Here is a 20713-nt window from a genome sequence, read left to right on the forward strand (position 1 = left end):
CTCCTCACCCCACCGGCTGCCGGCGGCATTCGTGGTGCCCATTGCTGGGGCGTCAGGGCTGGCTCACAGCAGCTTCTGCTTGCATCTCGCATCCGGTCGCCTGGAGCCCTGGCTTTGCTTTCGGCCGCAGCTCATCAGCAGGGTGACGCGCTGTGTTGGCTGAAGACATGCTAGCAAGCGAGAGGGCAAAAGGAAAAAGAAAACCACTAATTTCTCCTGAAAACGTTGCCAAACTGGAGGTGCTACCACCCATCTTCCTAACRATGAGTGTGTACGTGGGAGATCACTCTGAAGTGGCCCCGGAGCTGCGAGTCAGTGTCCCAGGCTCTCTGCCAACCCCAACTTTACTCCTGTACTCCAAATCCAGGGGTCTGAGACCTCCACAYGTTAAGGTTTGGCAAGGGGTGGGAAGGAAAAAAACAGGTTGAGCAGAGGAGGAACCAATATTTGATTAGTTCCTCTTTGTTTGAGCCCTGCTCATCTTACTCTAGATCTTTTCCTACTAAAAGGTGCCTGCTCATTGGGGTTGGTCTGGAGCTAGAGAGCTTTCYTCCTTCGGTGGCTGTGAGGGCTTGATCCAAGGCCACTGAAATCAGTGAGTTGCTTCATGCTCCGTTCTCTGGCCTTGGCTGAGACCGAAAAGGAAATTTATTTTCGCTTGCCTCTAGCTACGGGTCAACTAGTATTTCCAGAGCTCAACAGAAAGCGTTATTAGACCTGCTGTGTCACCCTAGAGGCAACACCAGCTCTTAAGGCCAGTGGGTTGATTAAGGGACAGCCTCAAAGACTGAAAATAATCAGGAAAGTAACACTCAGTGCCATAGGAAAGCAAAACCACAGTCAGTTCTTATCACGAAGCTTTCTGTGTGGTGGGCTGTGTGCAGGTCTGGACCAAACTGTGTTTATTTTGGATGCACCTAAACRAGACAGCCTCACATCCTGGCAGCAATATATAAGAGCTGATTCAAGAGCTCAGGCCTGACCCGAAGCCAGGGAAAACCAATGCATCGACTTCTCCGAGGCTTGGAGCGGYCCCCATCGCAATCGCATCGCATTTAGAAAGATATGTGGCAGTAAGACACATCAGTCTGGGACAGATACAAATTTGGTCTCCTAGTACTTGCTTTAGGAAAAGGTACTGACATTATCCCTGGCAAAAGCATGCCAAGACAAGCAAAAATACAGGAGTCATAGCTAACAGGTATAGCAGAGCATAAAAATAAACTGGCTCAAGGAAAATCAAGCAGCCAGGGGAAAAGGCACCAGCTCCCAATTAACTCCCTCAGCCCAGCCAAATTGCACAAAGCACGCAGCAATTTGAAGAGGAAGAGAAAAAGGATGTCAGGAGCTCAGCATCTCGCTTTTTCACAGGCTTCAAAACCATTGCAAGCAACATGTGTGTGTGTGTGGCAGGGGGGAACAGGAAAACAAAACCAAAAACAAAACCGTGGCTTTGGAAACGTGTCAGGAAACACGTGGCGTGAGCTGGGGGGCCGACAGAGTTTAGAGGGAGGAGGTGGCTGCTGCTGCTGCTCGAGGGGGGGGATTTAAACATCTTGCCGTGGCGTTGCAAACCTGCCTTGACCAGAAACAGCGCAAACCACCCGCGCGCCGCTGACGTCAACTGGCAGCCGGGCCGCGGCTCGCTCRCTCCCGGCCGAGGTTTTCCGGCGCTCACGCGCGGCCGCCTTCCTGGACTGCGTTTTTCAGCGACGGCAGAACAACCAGCGGTTTCGCTTTTCCCCTCTGAGGAGCTTTTGGCCGCCTTCGAACGCAGCGAGCGAGCGCTCTGAAAAGCAGGACTGCCCATCGCTTTTGCAGATGAAGGCGTTGGCGCCCGCGGACCCTTCCAGGCTCCCAGCCCTCACCTGCCCTAAAGCACCTGGTCCTGAACTGCCACGGTCAATAGTTAGCCCAGGAAAAGCAGACCTTGCCCCGGTCCAGCGAGCGGAGCGGACCTTAGGAAAACGGAGGAAGCCRGGAGCCAAGTTTCCCAGCTGGAGAACAGGCTTTCCCAAGAGCGCGGCTGCTGCCTCAGCCGCCGAGCCCGGGGCCGCGCTGCAGCTTCCCTCTGCCGCACGTGCCTACCTCGAACGCCACTTTACGGAGTATCTAGCTATAAATAGCTGCAGCTGTATAAGCAGCACGTACAGCTATACTGCCTGTGAAGCAGTTCGAGCCGGGAGGAAGCAGCTCTGGGACGTGCAGGTTGAAGCCCTTGCATGGGACAGCGGTAGGATTTGAGCACCATGTTGCAAACCCACTTCTATAGGTTTCTGTCGAAAGGCTGATAAAAAAAAGAGCGTCGTGAACTCCAGTCGTGTCGGTCTCTGTTGTCGCCGTATCATTAAAAAAAAAAAAAAAAAAAAAAAAACAGAGGGCCCAGCTGGCCCCGCACGGCGATGGAGGAAGACGGGGTTTCGAGGCAGGACAAAAATAGCAGCCGGCCGAAGGCAGCGGCGCACGTCGCAGAGCGRCGCCCCAGGTGCCACCGGCCCTGGGACTGAGCTGGGTGCCACGCAGGTGCCCACTGGGCTCGCGGGCGTCACAGGCACCAGCGGTGCCCCGGCCAGGTGCTCCCAGGCCGCAGCCCTCGCATGCGAACAAAACCTCGCYGGAGTGGCTAAAATAGCCTCCCGCGCGATGCACAGAGAAAGCAAGCCCAGCCGCCCGGCTAGCTTGGAAGCAGCCTCCCCGAACCCGCTGCTGTGGTGGTGCACGCTGGAAAAACGTGCAGAAATGCTATTTTTTTATCGGGGGCAATAGCTAGCAGGAGGCAGAGGGCGCAGCTACGCTGTTTCTACTTGGCCCGGGGCTGGCACCTCGCTCCCGCTGGCTGCTGGTTCCTGCAGCCCCAAGCAGCGCTCTCATCCCAGCTGGGGTGACTGGGAAGAAAAAAAAAGAAAAAAAAAAAGAAAAAAAACAAAACAAAAAAGAATGTTGCATTAAAAAGCACAGTCAAAAATAATGAACCAGCCTAAATCCTGAGGTTTCCAAGCCCCCCCTCTTCAGGCTCTCCCACTCAAAGGCAAGAGCCGCTGTCCCACCAGCAGGCCAGCGCCTTGTGCAACGCCAGCGCCCCGGCAGCCATGGCCACCTGAAGCAAACAGGCCGCTGCTTTTTACTGGACAAGGCACCGGAGTCGGTAGCTCCAGGGTGTGAAATCCAGCCCTGCTCCGGGTTTCGGTGCACCCAATCTCATACTCGCCTCATGCTTTGGAGCAYGTGAAACCTGGCTGCAACATGCAGCCCAAGCCCATGGCACGGGACTGAGCAGGGCCATGTGTCTGTCTGCAGGGAAAGGGGTCGCTCCAGCCTCCTTGTCTTTCCTCTGGACATACCATGTTGAAAACGGTGTTTCTTTGCTGGGYTTAGCAGCCCACACACACCACTGCCATAGAAAACCAAAGCAAGTCACAAAAATTCCCCAAGAACAGTAAGAGCAGGAGCAACGCTCTTCTTCTCTATGAAACTCTGCAACGCCCTGTATCCAAGGAGAGCCAGCCCTCGCCACCCGAGCAGAGGCCAACAGGAGGACCACTGCTCCTGGGACCTGATTTTGAAGTCGTTCCCCTGGCATTAGGAGACTGCTGCTGCTTTCTGTGCTCTCCACAGAACAAATCGCTTCTCCTCAACCTCTGYGGCCTTCAGCACCACTGAAGGCAAAACCCGCAAAACAAAAAAAAATTCCCAAAGCCTCCGTGAGGGGGGTGGGGGGAGCGTGGGATTTCTGCCATCTCGAACGGTGCCATAGCCCTGTAGACAGCACGCAGCAGAAGAGGCAGTACTTGGGAAGCCTGCGCTGCGCCCGAGGGTGAGAGGTGCCCTCCAGCTGAGCACCCAAAGCCAACAAATGCCCATGTTTGGATTCAGCCCTTGAGCGGGCTCTCATGGCTCGGGACTACCCGCCATCATTTAGGTCATTTAGAAATCAGCATAGGAACGTGTTGATAGTGCGTGCCAATAGTTGAGTGCTAGCCTGGAAAACGAAAACCTGGCTTCTCCCCCAGGCTCTGCTACTGACTTGCTGTATGGCCTCTGGCGAACCACTTTGCTGCTGCCAGCTGTTTCCCGGTATAAGCTATAAGCCTTTTGGCCAGGGATTCTGACTGCATGTTTGCAAATAAGAGCGTGAATCATGTAGTGTAAATCCACCAAAGTCAGAACAGCATTTCTGAGTTACAGCAGTGTGAATTACTGCCTTTTCTCTAAAAAATGTGGTTGTTACATTGGATAGCATCCCAATGACTCCACAAAGAAAGGAGTGGGAGAAGGCCTTTACAGATAGAGTTATTATGATTTACTAACTGTTAGCCATCAGGCAACCACTTTTTACTTCTCCAAGACTTGTGTTCCACACAAAGCACAAAAAGGCACGCAAGCACTTTGGAGGGCAGTCACCGTAACTGCCTGTCACTGGAGACACAGGGAACATCAGGTACATTGCAAATGAAGGCCCACCTCCTGCACTGGSGTCTGGGCAGGCTGGCCCTAGCAAGGTGTTGTGGGTGAGCAGGGGGCTTTAGTTGGAGGCCACAAAAAGGGAATGGGCTAGTGGGGCTGGATGTGCCAAAATCAGCAGAGAGGCTCGCTTACRCCTTAGTGATAGACAGGCGTGAACATGGAGCAATGAGCTCTGACTGCAATTAAGCCCTATGTGGACAGCTTGGCTGGTCCATCAGCCAGCTCCTGTAAGGGCCTGTACTGATGGCAGAAATGGCATTTAGACCTTGCATTTTCCCAAAGGGGAAGGGCTGGGGTCTTCTCTCAAAAGGGGAGACCAATGCCAGAAAAACTGTACTTTGCAAYCTACATTTCAGTGATGTACAGCGGGTGCTGACGTACTGGAGGGCTTTAGCCTCCAAGGGATGCTATGCGGTGGCGACCGCTGGTTACTGCTATTTATCCTCTAAAGTGAGCTGAACATCTCACTCCTCTTTCTCATGCAACTATGTGGAGCAGCTCTGAGCTGTTTCAGTAAAAAGGCTAACTCGGTTTTGCAGAAAAAAAATGTGTGTTAATGTTTGAGGTGCCCAGAGCCTGTGTGACAAAAAAAAAAGAGAAGATCCCTATGGCAGATACTGGCTTCAGAGCACTCAGTGCTGCACAAGGGGAGCGTAAGATGGGTGCCTCTGTCTAAGAAGCTTCCAGTGTGGTTGTACAACACTGCCAGAGAAAGGCAGAAGAAGTGAAAGGGGAGAGAGGACGACTCACCAGCAACATAGTCAGATATTTCAGTCCAAGGTATTCATGCATCTAGCAGGAAGTGCAGAGATACTCACTTTGATTGAGAAAGAGCAGTCTCCAAAGAGCAATTTAGGGGTCAAATGTGAAGATCAATTAGGAAAAAAACCCAAGCTGGAAGCRGGATTGGGAAGGGAGGAGAACGATGCCTGGTGGGAGGGAGGCCGCTGCAGGCAGGATGGGTGCAGGAGGTGCCCACAGGGCCATGGGAGGTGCTGAGCCACGGCTGCCCGAGGCAGGATGCGGAGTGCTGCGGTCGTGATGAAGGGCCATATGCAGGTTCTGGTGTCTTTGTTGAGCCAAGGGAGGTCTCCAAGCAGGGACACGATGGCACGCCAGTGCAGGAAGAGCAGCCACAACCCCTCCGCAGGGTGGTCACCCCTGCTGGGACTGGTGAAGCTGTCTGGAAGACTTATATAGCTTCTCCTCCTTGCGAGAACACATGTATTTTGCAGACAAAAGTTAGTAACTAGTTTCCAGCCACCATCTATCTGCCGTCGCTCATTGTTGGTTAATCCACTTAAAGAGTTCTGGAAAACATATATATATAAAGGTGACTCTTGTTAGCCACCTTCCAGTGATGTATAAAAGCTCTGACAGATAATTATCGGTGATATTGATTCTAACTAGGGCAGAAAATGAACAGGTGAAGTGCGAAATAGAAAGTTATTTATAAAGATGTAATTGAGACAAAATCTATCCTGCAGGTTTGCTAGTCTAAGGTGGTGGTGGGGAAACCATGTATGAAGTGTCCTGTCTTTGCTGGTATTTGGAAGCTCCCCTGGGAGCTGGAAGGTCCCCACGGGAGGACATGGCCCCGGCCCGCAGCCTCCCCGCACGCCGCCTTGGTCCGGCTCTGCCCGAGGCAGGGGGGACACGGCGCGACGGCCGCTGCCGGCCCCAGCGCAGGGTGCTCGGTTTCTCCCGCGCGCCYTCTGCCAGGCCAAAACCCGACTCGCGGGCCACAGACTTGCGGTGGTGCTTGCTGGGCAGGGGAGGCCCGTGCCGATCCGTTATAAAATCTGGGCACTATTTATTTCAGCATCAGGCCTTTTGGGGCTAAATACACTGAAGGATTTCTACGCCCCCCCTGGTTCTGGCAAACAGTTGCAGRGAGAGGTGGGTCCCTGGCTGGGCTCCCTGCTTGCACCCGGATGATGTCCTTCGCCCACCCCGCAGCTTTTGGAGCCCACAGATTGGGCTGCAGCCCTGCCCTTTGCAGTGCTGACACCCTTTGCAGATTTAGCCCTCTGCATCTAAACCACTCGTTTTCACCCTAACTAGAGCAATTGCTCCCAGCAAAAGCCCTGACCGTGGAGAACTACATTTAAAATGAATAAATGAGCCCAGCTTTGCTCCCAAGCACCTGGGCTCCACGGTGCCAAGCTCTGCGGCGTCACAGCCATTGCCCTCACTGGCCCTCGCGGACGTGGTGGAGACATGTAACGGGACCCACGTTCCTCCGCGGTTGCCTTGTCCTTGCCCTTCGGATAAAGAGGCTTCAGTCGCTCTGAGGCTGTCAGCCTTTCACAAGCGCTGAAAATAAAGTAGCGAGGCTTATGAGCAGATGTGGTTCCCGTGTCGCTTCTGCCAATGCTCTGCAGACATCAGCTGCGGGGAAAATTTCAAACCGTGCTACAGTGCCATATTCATATTCGTTTGTAAGTAAACACTTTCTAAAAGCATGAGTGGGAGTGTATAGCTCTTTCAGAGCAGACCGGATGGTTCTCTCRCTTGACATGTTCTCTACTTGAAACAACATTACTTTGTTGAATTCTGTGGCTTTTTATGTGGAACAACATTAGCTCATCCAAGTTTGTGGTTTATTTGAAAATGAAATTCCGGTAAGCTTTTGTACCATCTGGCAATGTCCGATTGAATCAGGTTTAGCAAGAAACCACTGCACACGTGTGCACAAACGCATACACACCAAAAACATCATCCTCATCATAATCAGGAATCATACGAAGCTTGAGCTCTGCAGGACACAGYGGGGAAAAAATCAGCGCCTAACGGATCTCAAAATGTTAGCTTTGCGTGGGGCTGAGCTCCTTCCAGCAGAGGGCATTTTGTAAGCCTTCACTTGTGCTCTGTTTCTACCCCTTTTTCTGTGGCAACACATTTGATGTGAACTTCCAAGCAGATCCAGATGCAAATCAAACACAGCTGGGTGAGTTTCAAGACACCTGGCCAGGTCAAATTCACAGCTGGTGTCAGCTAATCCCACTGATTTCAAAGGAGTGATTCTGATTTACGCCAGCTGAGGATCTGGCYGGCCGTGTTGACGAGGACCTGCCTCATACAGGATAGGTTTGAGGCCGAGGTGTTGGCTTCTTGGTTGAGCCTTGCAGCAGTTGAAATGTTTTATGAGGTGGGACTCGCCCTGGATTCACTTCTCGCTGCAATGGTCCAGGCAGGCAACAGGCAACATTTGGCAAATGTCAAATTCTTGACATCTTGCCTTTAAGGGAGGGGAGTCCAAAGCGCTATTTCTTTTCTCCTCCTTCCACACTTGTGCACACAACGGTCTCTGACAGGCAAGTCTGCAGGGAGAGAAAACATTACCATTTCCCACGTATAGGAGATAGAGCAGTTCCTGCATCATGTTCATTACTACAGCATCTGGGCATGTGTCAGCAGATATTAGGAGACCCAACCAGCATCCTTTTTCCACCTTATCCCCCACCATAGCTTTGCCTGATCTTCTCTCTCAGGTTTTCCCAGCTCTTCCGTACTTGGCTGCTCACAAACTTGTATGAACYGTGGTTGACGGTTAGGGCAAGGGGCAAGCAGGGGTAAGGACTATGAGCTGTTATTTAGGATATGTAAGACAACTCACTGTGGGAGCCAAACACAAAGTCCATTGGTGTCAGTAGGCAGATCTCCACTGACTTCTACTAACTGCATGAACAGGACTTTTGTGGAAATCAGCTTAGATGTTCTCATTCAGGGTGCACCGTTGCTTCTTAATCTGTGTCACGCGCACTTAAAACTTACACACCTGAAAGCACAAAACTTGCATATGTACATCCAGAAGTGTTTTTCCCCATGCTCGACATGAAGAGAAATCAGAGCACCTCAGGGAGTCTGGGCCCACTTAAATGAAAGCCAGACAACCCTAATGCCAGCCCTGATAAGGGCTGCTTTCTCCTCAATAGCAAGCCCCAGTTCCTTGCTCAGCCCCAGGCCACTGACACCTTCTCRTCCCCAGCCCAGGCTACAGCCATCTGCGTCTAGCTACTACCAAAGGCAGGAACTGCGTTCCCTTTAGGACAGCATGGAATCATAGAATCAGTAAGGTTGGAAGGGACCTCTGGAGATCATCTAGTCCAACACCCCTGCTCAAGCAGGGTCACCTAGAGCTTGGTAGACAGGGTTGCATCCAGAGCAGCTTTGAATATCTCCAGAGAAGGAGACTTCACAACCTCTCTGGGCAACCTGGTCCAGTGCTCTGTCACTCTCAYAGTGAAGAARTTCCYCCTCAYATTCAGRYRSAACTTCCTGTGGTTCAGTTTGTGCCCATTGCTTCTTGTCCTGTCACACGGGACAACTGAACAGAGTTTGCCTCATCCTCTTGACACCCTCCCTTCGGGTACTTGTACACATTGATAAGATCCCCCCTCAGTCTTCTCTTCCCCAGGCTGAAGAGGCCCAGCTCTCGCAGCCGTTCCTCAKAGGGCAGGTGCTCCAGCCCTCTGACCATCTTCATAGCCCTACGCTGGACTCTTTCCAGTAGCTCCACGTCTCTCTTTTATTGGGGAGCCCAGAACTGGACACAGTACTCAAGATGAGGTCTCTGCAGGGCTGAGTGGAGGGGCAGGATCACCTCCCTCAACTTGCTGGCAACACTCTTCCTAATGCAGCCCAGGAGACCATTGACCTTCTTGGTTACAAGGGCACATTGCTGSCTCATGGTCAACTTGTCATCCACCAGCACTCCCAGGTCCTTCTCYGCAGAGCTGCTCTCCAGMAGGTCAGCCCCCAGCCTGTACTGGTGCCTACAGTTATTTCTCCCTAGGTGCAGGAGTCTGCACTTGCCCTTGTTGAACCTCATGCACTTTGGCTCCTGACAGGAAAAACAAAATTAGATCAGTCCCAGTGGATTCTTTATGCAGCAAAGGGTTTTAACCGAGGAAGTGTTTCTAAAAGGTGGATCCAATGAAATTTGCAACCGGCTGATGTGTGAAAGGGAAGATAACACTGTGTGATAAGCCTGCTCTGATTCTTTTTTTACAGGATATATATATATATATTTTTTTAGTTTTGCCTTCAGCATATGCTGTACCAGCATAGCAGTCCTCAAAGCACTGCGTCTTCCAGTGCGCATGTGAGTGACAGCACCTAAAAACAGTGGCTGTTACATAAATAAGACCAGCACTTCTTCAGCGGCTGCTGCCCATGTCCCGCAGGCTTCGCTGCTGCAGTCAGAGGGAGTGYGGCAAGGCTCGGCACAGCGCAAAAAGCAGCTCAGGAGGAATATTTCCCTTCAGTCGGCAAGTAAGGTGACAAACAAATTGCTGGCCCTTGGCGGGAGCGTTTACTCCTGTTTACTCCTGCTCCCCCTTACTCGTGCCAYCTCTTACGGGCCGTCACCTCCGCAGGGCAGAGGCCACCGTGCGCATGTCGGTCTTTGGAGGAGGACGCTGGTTTTCACTGCCAGCTTGGCAGTCCTGTAAAGCAAAGAGGTGAAAAAGGAAGAGCAGGTAGAAACAGGGGTTTGTAGCCCATCGCAGGGATTTAGCTTGTACGGTATGTAAGAGATAACGACGGGTACTGTTTCATAAGGATGCATGTTGTATTTTAATGAGCAGTTTAATTATTTTACTTAACAAGAGAGGACCAAAAAAGTACTAAGAAGCCTAATTCRGCACTTTGCTTCCTCTAATATTAAGACTCACAACTCTGATTTGTACCRCCTATAAATTTGCTCTTGTACTCTTAGAGAGGCAAATACTCTTGAATAATTTAGGCTTTCTTTAAGAGAACCTGCAATATACCATCTGAAAAGATTAACATTCAACAGACGTCCACATCTAAGTAAACACTTTTTTTTCCCCCTAGAACTCTATTGAATGCCTATAAATTCCCATCAGGGGACAGAGCTGTCCTGGCTCTCTCTCAGGAGACTCGTCTCTTTGCCTTTGTTTCTTTATTTGCCTAGTAAACTTCACCTGCATATGGCTTAGAAACGTGTGACCCCTTGTAAGGAAAGGAATGGATGCTCTTCTAACAACTGCTCACGACCRAAAGAAAAAAAGGCAGACTGTATTTCTAGCAGTCCGGGAAAAATATTTCAAAAGCGTCACAGCGTGCACGTTTAATCGATGTCAGCTCGGCGCGTGAACCAGAGGAAGCGGCACGCGCGTTCCCGTTCGAGTTCCTCGGAAGACGAGGAACGTGGCAGTGCCGCGGGAGCGAGCCAGTTGTCGCCTCCGGGGTGAACACGGATTTGCTCCAAGGCTGAAGGAAGCTCGGTTGTGACAGACGCTCACAGACGCTTTCAGACCGTACACCGCGCGTCCTGGTAACTCTTCTAAACGTCCTAACAGGCTAGGTAGATATTCGACTTCTACGTTTCCATTTCGACTATCAAACTCACTGAAATCTGAGAGAATTTACGCTGGCCTTTATGCTGCAAGAAAACTCTGCCCCRCATCTGACACAGAAAGATTGCGTGATAAAGTATCACAAAAGGTGTATGATATGTAATAGGAAACAACTTTGCTGGGATTATAAAATCAATATCAGCTGCAATGTTGATGACTCCGCTAACAAGCCATTTTCTGCTTGGAAACAAGCAGAGCAAAGTAGAAGTAAATAAAAACAGGCCTCRGCTATCAGCTTCGTAGTAAATTCAGATTTCTCCAAAGGCTGAGGCAGCCTGGATCAGGTCACTCAGCCTCCGGGGAGGTGAGAGCCACCTCCGCGCTTTGACTCTGGAGTTCAGCTTTCAGCAGAGCCGGGTCCAGCAAAGAACAAATCTCTGCGTACGAAGTTGCAGAGGTCGACATGAAGCCACAACGRGAGAGAATTACTTTCTAAAAATTATCCTCCAAAACCTGAACGCCCAAGACACCAATTATTACAGCAGGTACCTGCACGGCCTGGAGGGAACGAAATCGCTGATCAGGAATGAAGGAGTCACACGGGGAAATGCCAGGTGAGTGTTTCAGTATTAAATCATGACGCTCAGCACTTTTGGGAGAACAAGCCAAGTTCTTGTATGGCTCTGACCCTCGAGCATCTTCAGGCCCTGTCTGAGCCCAGGGGAGTTTCTCAGGACTGCGCCCTGTGGACGCGACGCYGCTTTGCAGAACCAGAGCCGTTCCCGCCACTGCGGCTGTTAAGACCCCCCACCGCTTGGCAGGTCCTGCTCTGTCAYGGCTGGAAATCGCCCGCCTGTGCTGTTTTCAAATAACTGACGTGAGATGGCAATTTCAGTGTCATCTTCTCTCAAAAGGAAAATGCCTATGTGACACAGAAAAAAAAAAACACACTTCCCAGAAACACTTAATCCAAAGTCGCAGCACTCACGTTGGTTCAGCTCTTCAAAAGCATTGAGGCGCCCCGTTCCCACCAAGGCTGATGCCCGTGCAGGCGGCCAAGCTCCTTCTCAAACATGCTGGCTGCACGCCTATGGCATCAGCATGGCTGCAAGTCCCCGGTATCACCATTTTTTGTGACTGTAGGTATGAAAATGAATGAGAAACTCTCCACAAACAACCATAAATGGAGGTTTTAGAGAAAAGAAGAGTTACTTGGCTCATTTTGGAAACCAGGGCTTGATATTTCATTGAAACGCTGCAGCTGACAGGAAGGATGTAAATGCTACTATAAAAGAGATCCCAATGCCTAGTCCCTTCATTTAAAATTGCAAAGTCATTGAGACTATTTATTTCAATAAATAGTCAGGGAAGTATCTTCAATCAAGTGACAGCTTATTCTCATAGTGTAATTAAATTTGAAGCTCAATTACCATTGTATAAGTCAATGGCATAGACAAGATTATTACAGAAAAATCCCCAGGGATGTTACAATATCAACCCTCATACGGGAGGCTGAAGGGATAGTTTGGTCCAGGCTTTTACCGCCTTGCTGTAAACGTGAGTCTCATCCRGGGCCGAGACGCTGTGCTGACGACTGCGCCCAGTGTGGCAGCCCGGTCTGGCCTCGCAGCGATCAGCTGCTGAGGAGCGTGGCAAGGACTGATGATGCAGTTACCAAAAAATAGTGCCTCTTCCCTCGAAACATGACGTTGGCCCCCTTCACGTGGAAAATGTTAGTTGAAAGTCATGAACTGCTCACCCTCTCTCATAGACTCATAAAATCAGYAAGGTTGGAAGRGACCTCTGGAGATCATCTAGTCCAACCTYCCMRCTCAGCAGGGTCACCTASAGCATGTTAGACAGGGTTGCATCCAGGCAGGCCTTGAAGATCTCCAGAGAAGGAGACTCTCACTTGTTTCCCACACCCTTAGAAAGCGATCCATGCAGGGGCCCAGCACAAGCATGTTTTATAGGTGTGAAACATGCAGGGAAGTGTATTCAGGTGGAAAGGGATAGGCTCCGTACTGGTTTAGACCACTGCATTGGGGTTTGTCTGTTTGCCACTGTGTCCTGTCTCTTTCCTCTGAGGGGTGGGCACAAAGACTGATACCGGGGAGGGGGGTCTAGCCCCGAGCGCAGCACAGGGACACTATCACAGGAGAAAAATCAATGCAAATTGGACGTTAGCTTCTGCAGCTGCAGTAAACACTGCTCCAAGCTACAGGTGTGTGCTGGGACCTTACCTGACTACGCTTAGTGGCACAGAAGAGCAGGCGGACACTGCTTATGCTGCCCTAACCGCAGGTAGATAATCCCAAACAGGAACGTGCACTTAGTCTCCATCCTTGGMGATATTCAAAACCCTCTGGACAGGGTCCTGGACAACATGCTGTAGGTGACCCTGCTTGAGCCGGGGGAGGGGGTGGACTAGATGATCTCCCGAGGCCCCTTCCAACCTCAACCATTCTGTGATTCTGTGATTGTACGTTATGCGTTTGATGGGCCCCAGAGGCTCGGACCTGCCCTGTATGGGCTGTGTGTGCACTGCCCAACTCTGGAGATCTGCCCACACCAGCAGCGGTCATCTGACCCAAACATCTCCAGAGCAAGGGACTGGACCTGCCAACCACCAGAAAGCCCAGGCAAAGGGACGAGCACCTCTTCTCCTCCCCTGGAGGACAACTTCTTCTGCTGTGGTAGAAGAATACRGCTGCACTGGGCAGTGTTGGAGAAGCAGAGGGAGGCTAAACCCCCTCCAGCACRTATGTGGCACCACAAGGGTGTAGGGGCTCTGCAGGGTGGATCCAGATACACAAGCAGGACCGTGCTCCCTGCCACTTCCCGAGCAGGGAGCTGGGCACATCTGTTGTTGTTACCGAATTCCAGCCGTTTCTCTTCAGCTCAGTTCTAGTTATTGCCTGAGAGCTTCACTTTGTCTTTGCGGCTTCAAAGACCTCCAGCTTTTTCTCCTGTCTGTAGCAAATAAAATAAAATAAAATAAAAATAAAGCTTAAACTGTAAGTGTTTCCACACAGAAGACAAACAGAAAAAGTATCAGACTCATTTGGTTTATATTTCATGAGATTAAAAAAAAAATCCTAAATTTTGGAGAACCTGGGTTGCAATCACAAACACACGGGTTTAGATGGCATACCGCTGGGATAGTGCAAAGTGTCCATAACGAACTTAAGGACTCAGGAGATCATAAGCTCATGGCACTTCTGAGCACTGTAAACTTCTTGTTGGAAAGCAGGGAGGGTTTTTCTCTCATCTAAAATTGTTCCTGAAGTTCAAAAGAAAATCATGCCTCTTAGCTGCCAACAGATATTTCTAAGATAATGAGCATACTTTTTGCCAAATAAACTGGTATTGTTGGAATAAGTTATTACTGCTCACACAAAAAATATTCCTCTATGGTATAACACAATCCAGAAATTACATGGTCATTTTCTTTAAAAAAAAGGAAAGAAAGAAAGAAAAAAAAAGATTTTTTTTCTTTATCCCTCCTTGTCAAGTTTTATTGTTATGAACAAGACCTTTGTCTTTATTTTTTTTCTGTCCTTTTGGGCTCCAAGCGTCTCAGCTTCCCACTTAAATGCCTTTCCAGCACTGCATGAAGCAATGCCATGATAGCACGAAATAACAGTGGCAAAGCTCCCCTCCATCTTATCAGCCCTTCACCTGTSCCCTTTGGGTTTCCATATAGGACCTTTTGGAAGGCCTGACGCCAAGAGTTTTGGGGGGGAGGCCAAGATTTGAAGAGTTGCCTATGGCCGCAGACTTTGACGTGTGGCCCCAGGGACCGGCATGCTCAGCGCTCTGCTTTCTGTTCACGTGTGTGGATCGGCATGTCACATCCCCTAACGCTGCACACAGCCACCACGCACAGCCCTCTGCGCTTCCCAGAAAGGCAGACCAGGCTCAGTCGTATGGCTTTCCGAGGAAGAGTCCTCTTAGAACGTGGCCTTTAGAAACCACCCGTGGAGAAACCACCTCTGCTGACGTTAGCTGGACTGGTGCAGCCAGCCTAGGATATGCGATGGAGACCTGTGTAATTGYCCAGCGCTGCCCTTCTGCCATCTCTAAACCCAAGCACATCGAGGGAAAGCACCTACTCTAACTCTTCCAGTTGTGCTGGTCACAAAATGGGAAAAAGGCTTTGCATGGTTATAATGCCAGCTCTTCAGTCGCATGGGGACAAACCAGGCCCTATGGAAGAGGGCTTACACTCCAGTTGACTCTTCTCTTTGCAAGCAACATCATCAGCGAGGACTGCTGCAACGTCTTYGCACTGCACTCTCGATGAGCCTCGGTCTTACCGCTCAGGGAATCACCTCCAGGCACGAGAAGCTCCATTSTCTGCTCCGTACGTGAGCCACAGCCAAGAAAAGTGCCAATCCGTGCCAGCTGTGAGGGGCTGCTTACTGCAGGACTGAGAGGGGCCCAGATTCAAGCCTTCCGCCTGCCTGTATTGCCTATGCGCAGCATCTGACCCCATGAGCCTGCCCATTGATGTCCAAGGCATCCACGGGTAGCAGGATCTGACCTTTGGGTTGGGAATGAACTGAATACATCACAAAATCAACACACCTCTGGCAAGAAGCAGTGCTCGCATGGTAACAATTAGGCTACGTGCAACTTTTTCAAATTGCATCCTTTATTTCTGTCATCTGCCTAAAGAGAAGATACTTTGGATGCTAATGAAAGAAAACAGAGGGATTTCTGAAAAAAAAAATCCTTCCTCAGACAGCTTGATGTTCAGTGCCCTGTTTTGTTTCATACGTTTGAATACAATAGATTAATATTAAAATAAAGTAATGTAGTAATAATCCACACTGTGAGGGGGCTTGGGAGCCAGAGACCCCTGGCTGGGGGATTTGCAGTACTCTAGCCTCAATGTGCTCAGTCTTTTCATGGCAAGGCAACAAGAGCAGGTTGCTTTTTGAGTCCAGTGCAGCTGTCAGGAGAAAACCAAGGGGCATCTTTTAAAAGAAAATACTTCTATTTTCTGAGAGTCACCAGGGCTGGGGTTCCACCAGTGCAAGCTGTCTGAGATGTCAGCYGAATGGCAACTGTGCATTTGCCAGCACAGGTTGGCTTGTTTACCCAYCTTTCCCAAATAACGACCTTTCCTGGGTTTTCAGCCATTCCAGAGAACTGAGCTAGTCCACAAGTTAATGCCTTTGAGTCCATCCACTTAGCGTGTGTGTGAAGGGTGCACAGGTCCATCTGAGGTGCTGGCTCCTTTGCTTGGCCGGGTGTGGGATGCCAGCTGCAGGTTTGTCCCCTGTGACGCCCTGTGCAGCAGTCCTGGGCTGCTGGTGGGAAGGCAGCACTTGGGGAACACTCATATGAGCRAGGATGGTTTGAGCCCAGGCTGTACAAACTAATATTATTTCTAATAAGAGCTGACTTAYTTACCTTCTGGGACACAGTGCAGGGCTCTACATAGAGTCAGGTGGRAAAGGTGGAGGTAGAAACACTTTGCTATGGAGTTGGCAAGGGGAAAGTAAATACTTTTTCTTCTAAAGCCATTGTTTCACCAAACAAATTGTTTTCCCCACTTTGTGATAATTTCCAGATCCTGGTTAACTATTCTAGATTCATAAATGGCATGTGGAAAATTCCTTAGCCAATCATTTCATTATAGGGTATTTGCAATTTATAGCTTACTTCCTTAGAGCTTAAGCAGCCCTGTGGTTTGAGCAAAGGTTTAGGAACCAGGGAAATCTGGGATGAGTCATTCACTCATGCACTGGTGACCTGAACAAATCAGTTGACCTTCTCGTGCCTCAGCCGGCCGGGGCTCTAAGACTGGCAAGGAGGAGCTGCAAAAGTCAGCGGCTTGGCTAGCCCAGGCCAAGCTGCACCCTGAGGTCCCAGGCRCAAACTCGTCCCTGTCTCTGGTGAGGGTGGGAGTCCACAGTGACGTGCAATGTGCAGCTTGGGTGTCCCAGAGCTGGGATCCCACAGTGCTGCAACTTCTCAGCCCTGTCTCCGTGGGGGTGAGAGCYCCGAACTCTTTGAAGCCCAAGGAAAGACTTGAAGAGATTTGAGTGAGCTCCAGATCGGGACTCCCTCACTTGCCTCCAGTATCTRGCTGGATTTTGAATAGCTTGTATAATAGTTATGAATGACAATTAAAATATAAAATGAAGAGGGGACCARATGGCTCCAGGCAACATTTAAAAATATCAAGACCCTTTCCAAGTGCAGATCCAGAACAGCCCTGGGCAGACTTATCTGAAGGTTATTTGCTGGCCTGGCTGAAAGGACATGTGTGGTCCCAATCAGATCTCAGAAGATGCTGTTAAAGTGACATTCGCTGGCAAATGTAACCGGGAGGCCCAGGATTGAAGCTGTCCCAAGGACGCAGCTCTTCTTTGCTCTTCTCCTAGGGTGGCTGCCAAAGGCCAGCCACTGCCCAGTGACAAAAGCAGGTTAAAGCAATGTCTCCAGTGTAGCAATCATGGAGGTGAAGTGATGTGCTCAAGGTCCCACTGCCAAGGTCAGATCTGGGAAGAGGAGCTGTGTGTCCTGACTTCTCAGCCATCCCCTAAGGATGTGGCTGCTGACACTGTGGGCATTAATGCCATGAATATCCACCAYCAGCAGGGAAGACAGTTTGCGTTCCCTTCCCTGCCACTTCAGTTGGTGCAACTTCTGTCTCSAAAACTTTGGCTAGACTGTTAAAAATACAGGGAACCTATACGATAATCAGTCACTTGACTGGAGGGCTGAGAGGCGGCTCTTCAACAGGGAGCTCTCACCATTAAAAATGGGCAGAGAGAATGGCATTTCCTGAYTAAAAGCGATGATCTGGCACCACAGTATTTATCCAGATTCAGTGCTAAYGGTGGAGGACAGAGGGTCCAGCTGGGCCACAGTCAGTCCATAGACAGTTTTATCCATGCTCCCTTTGAGGAGTGGATGGCCTGGCAGGGAAGGTAGCAGGAGTCTCCCCCCCACAGGCTGAACAGCCAAATGCCTCCAGCTAACGCATACAGCCCAGCTCTTAGATCCAGCCTGCTACTACGATGCCCGTGCTGCAGAATAAGCTCCACATGCAAAGACTGCACCAGACCTGGATTCCCATCTCCTGGYGCGATGGGAACCAGCATGGCCCAGGGAAAACTGGGTTCATTTCATTTGGAGGTAGCACCTTGGCTGCAGTTTGAGTCAGGCCAGAAGCAGCTAACAGATGTAGCAGGTATCCTAGTCATGTGAACACTTCCAAGCAAGGTTAGCTACCTTCTTCGGTGCTATGCTACAGCTAGAGACAAAAGTGGACAAAATTTGATGACCTGTACTATGCAAGTCATTCAAGCAGGTGACCACAGTGGCCACTTTGATCTTTCTAATTAATGGTTTCATTTTTCCATGTTAAAAATGCTTGATTGATTACCATTTGCTTTTGCTTTTCTTTTTCGGCTCTTGTAACATGCCTCTACCTCCTGCTTTCAGCTAAGCCCGGAAGCAGAAGTATCATGTTACTATGAGAGAAGCTAGTTTTGTGGTATTTCCATCCCATCCAGAGCCAGGAAACACAGACAATTTTGCAAGACAGCCTGTACTCAGTAAATTTCCAGCTCAGTTTATTTTTCTGTATTTATTTAGATTTGTGCTAACCATGTAAAAGAGCACTCATCCCCAGTGAGGTGCCCTGGACAAACTTTTTTTAAAAAAAAAAAACAGAGATTTCATAGACCAGGAAGCCTGAGTGCTAGTTTTTTTCACTGAATTGGTATCTTCTGGCTAAGTCCTGTTTTCTGAAAAGACAGTCAAGATCGGCAAAGACATGGTCAGTCAACTTCTGRTAACACTAACGCTTCACAACAACTCCAAGGTAAACTCTGAACAAACCTCACTGGCAAAACCACCAGTATGGACAACATTTTCCCGTTCTCTTGAGATGGAGAAAAAAGCCACAGCTGCCAGCCTGAATGGATCTTCCGCCTGGTGCCTCTCCTTCTCTTAGACTTTCTTCCTTCTCTTTTTTTTTCTGCATTATAAATTATAATCTGTGACGCAAGCAGCTGTTGAGGCTTTCACAAGAAGAGCACGATGGTTTGGGACCCAAACCCTGCCCTCTTGACTCGTCTTCTCCTTTAGCAGCAGAGGCCTGCCACAGGCAGGGAAAAAAAATGCATTTCCCACAGGAGAGCAGCTCTGGTGCTTGTTCAGGGCYGCAGCCAGCCAGCCCTTGCTGCTGCACCCAAGCGTTTCCAAATGCCCTCGGACTGAACTGYGGGTGTGCAAACCACACATGATCATACATAACACATACACTAGTGACCCTTACAACACAAAGATAGAGGGTTGGGGTGGTAATTTGGAAGTACCGAGAATTCTGATGTCTTTATCAAATTAAGGTGAAAATTTTCATGCCAGGTGAAGCCACCATTACAGCTCCCCCAAGCCTCTCCAGAGGGCCTGAACCACCTGCAAAAGCCAGCAGAAGATGACTTGAAAAACACAAACTCTGAACCAAGTGCTCTGCTCCAAGAACAACCTGGGACTGAAAACAGTTTTTTTGGAAGCCTTCTCCAAAGCTGCTGTGTGCTCCGTGCCMTGCACTCCGAGCAGAGCCACGGGGCTCTGCAGYTGCACCTGGGCACCTGGGCTMGGGGACGCCTGACRCCGTAATGCTGCGCTGGGTGAGGASTGGGGAGGAGAAAGAGCGGGTAATATACCTTTACATAATTTATTAAGAGAGCAAATGCTCCTAGGAGAGGATTGGGAAATTCTAGTCCATGCATCATTGCTGAAAGACATTACACAAATTTATGAYGACGTGCCAAAGAGCATGGTTTTGCATGGCGACTCAGTGTTAGAGGGAACAAGGCCTGCCCAGTGCATTGCAGACTTCGGGAGCCTGGAGTGAAAATTTTATAAAGGGTTTTGGGGCCTCCGTGCTGTAACTGGATCCCCAACTTGTTCTTCCCACCCAGAATGAAATTGTGGGCTTTCGAACAGGGGGCCACAGGGCCCAGATAAAGCCCAGTCTGGTTGGCCATCAGCATGGCTCTCCGCTTTGCAAGGCAGCAGCACTGCCGTGACGATGCCCCCTCCCACCACAAGCCATGGCAGGCTGCGGGCTCCACCTGACCCAGGCTAAGGGACTAAGCTGCCTTCCACAGACGCAACAAAGTCTTTTTCCAGTGGATTAGGCTAAAATTTGGAGTAGAAGYTGTTCATCTCTTCATCTCACTTTTTGCCATCTCCACAGTTTGCTTGCTTGACAGGCCAAAGGTGGCCTAAAACACCAGCTAAGGGTTGAAGATATTGGGCAGTAATTGACCGCAAGAAGAGTTGTTAATGGGRAAAAAAAAAAAAAAACAAAAAAAGCTTGCTTGTACGAAGTTAGATACTGAATATGTTAGTTGACAACATAATTTACAATATTTAAAAACAGAGCTATTAAAGTGGAAAGGACAAGAAATTGCCAGTTCAATCATACTCCTATGGGTTTAGATTATTGTTTTCGCTTCTCAGCCTTCCTGCGATCCTGTTTGCGATGCTGGATGGGCCGAGTCCTCGACCTCACCCACGGGCAGCAGAGGCTGGTGGAGACACRGAGAGAGAAAGCAAAAAGTGAGGGTACCAGAGTAAGTAATCTCCTGTGCAAGAAAACAGAAAGTCACCGTTGGCTGTTTGTGGCAACAAAAAAACTTTGAAATTGCAAAGTTATAGAGGCTATTTGTCTTGTGCCTTGCAACTTCCTGCTTCAAACTAAAAAAGTACAGGGTATAAATAGACCAGGCAAGTGCGAACTGATGATAGCAGTACACTTCGCATTTAAAATTCTTGGAGCTTGAATTTCTTTTTAGTTGTTTCATGTCTATTTGGGATGATTTTGTGCAAACAGAGGACATTCAGTCCCAGGGCCTGCAGACAGGCGTCACGCTGTCAGTGCTCCTGCG

This window comes from Rhea americana, unplaced genomic scaffold (assembly GCF_003343005.1).
Source record: "Rhea americana isolate MKP2758 unplaced genomic scaffold, rheAme1 scaffold_91, whole genome shotgun sequence".
Taxonomy (NCBI): domain Eukaryota; kingdom Metazoa; phylum Chordata; class Aves; order Rheiformes; family Rheidae; genus Rhea; species Rhea americana.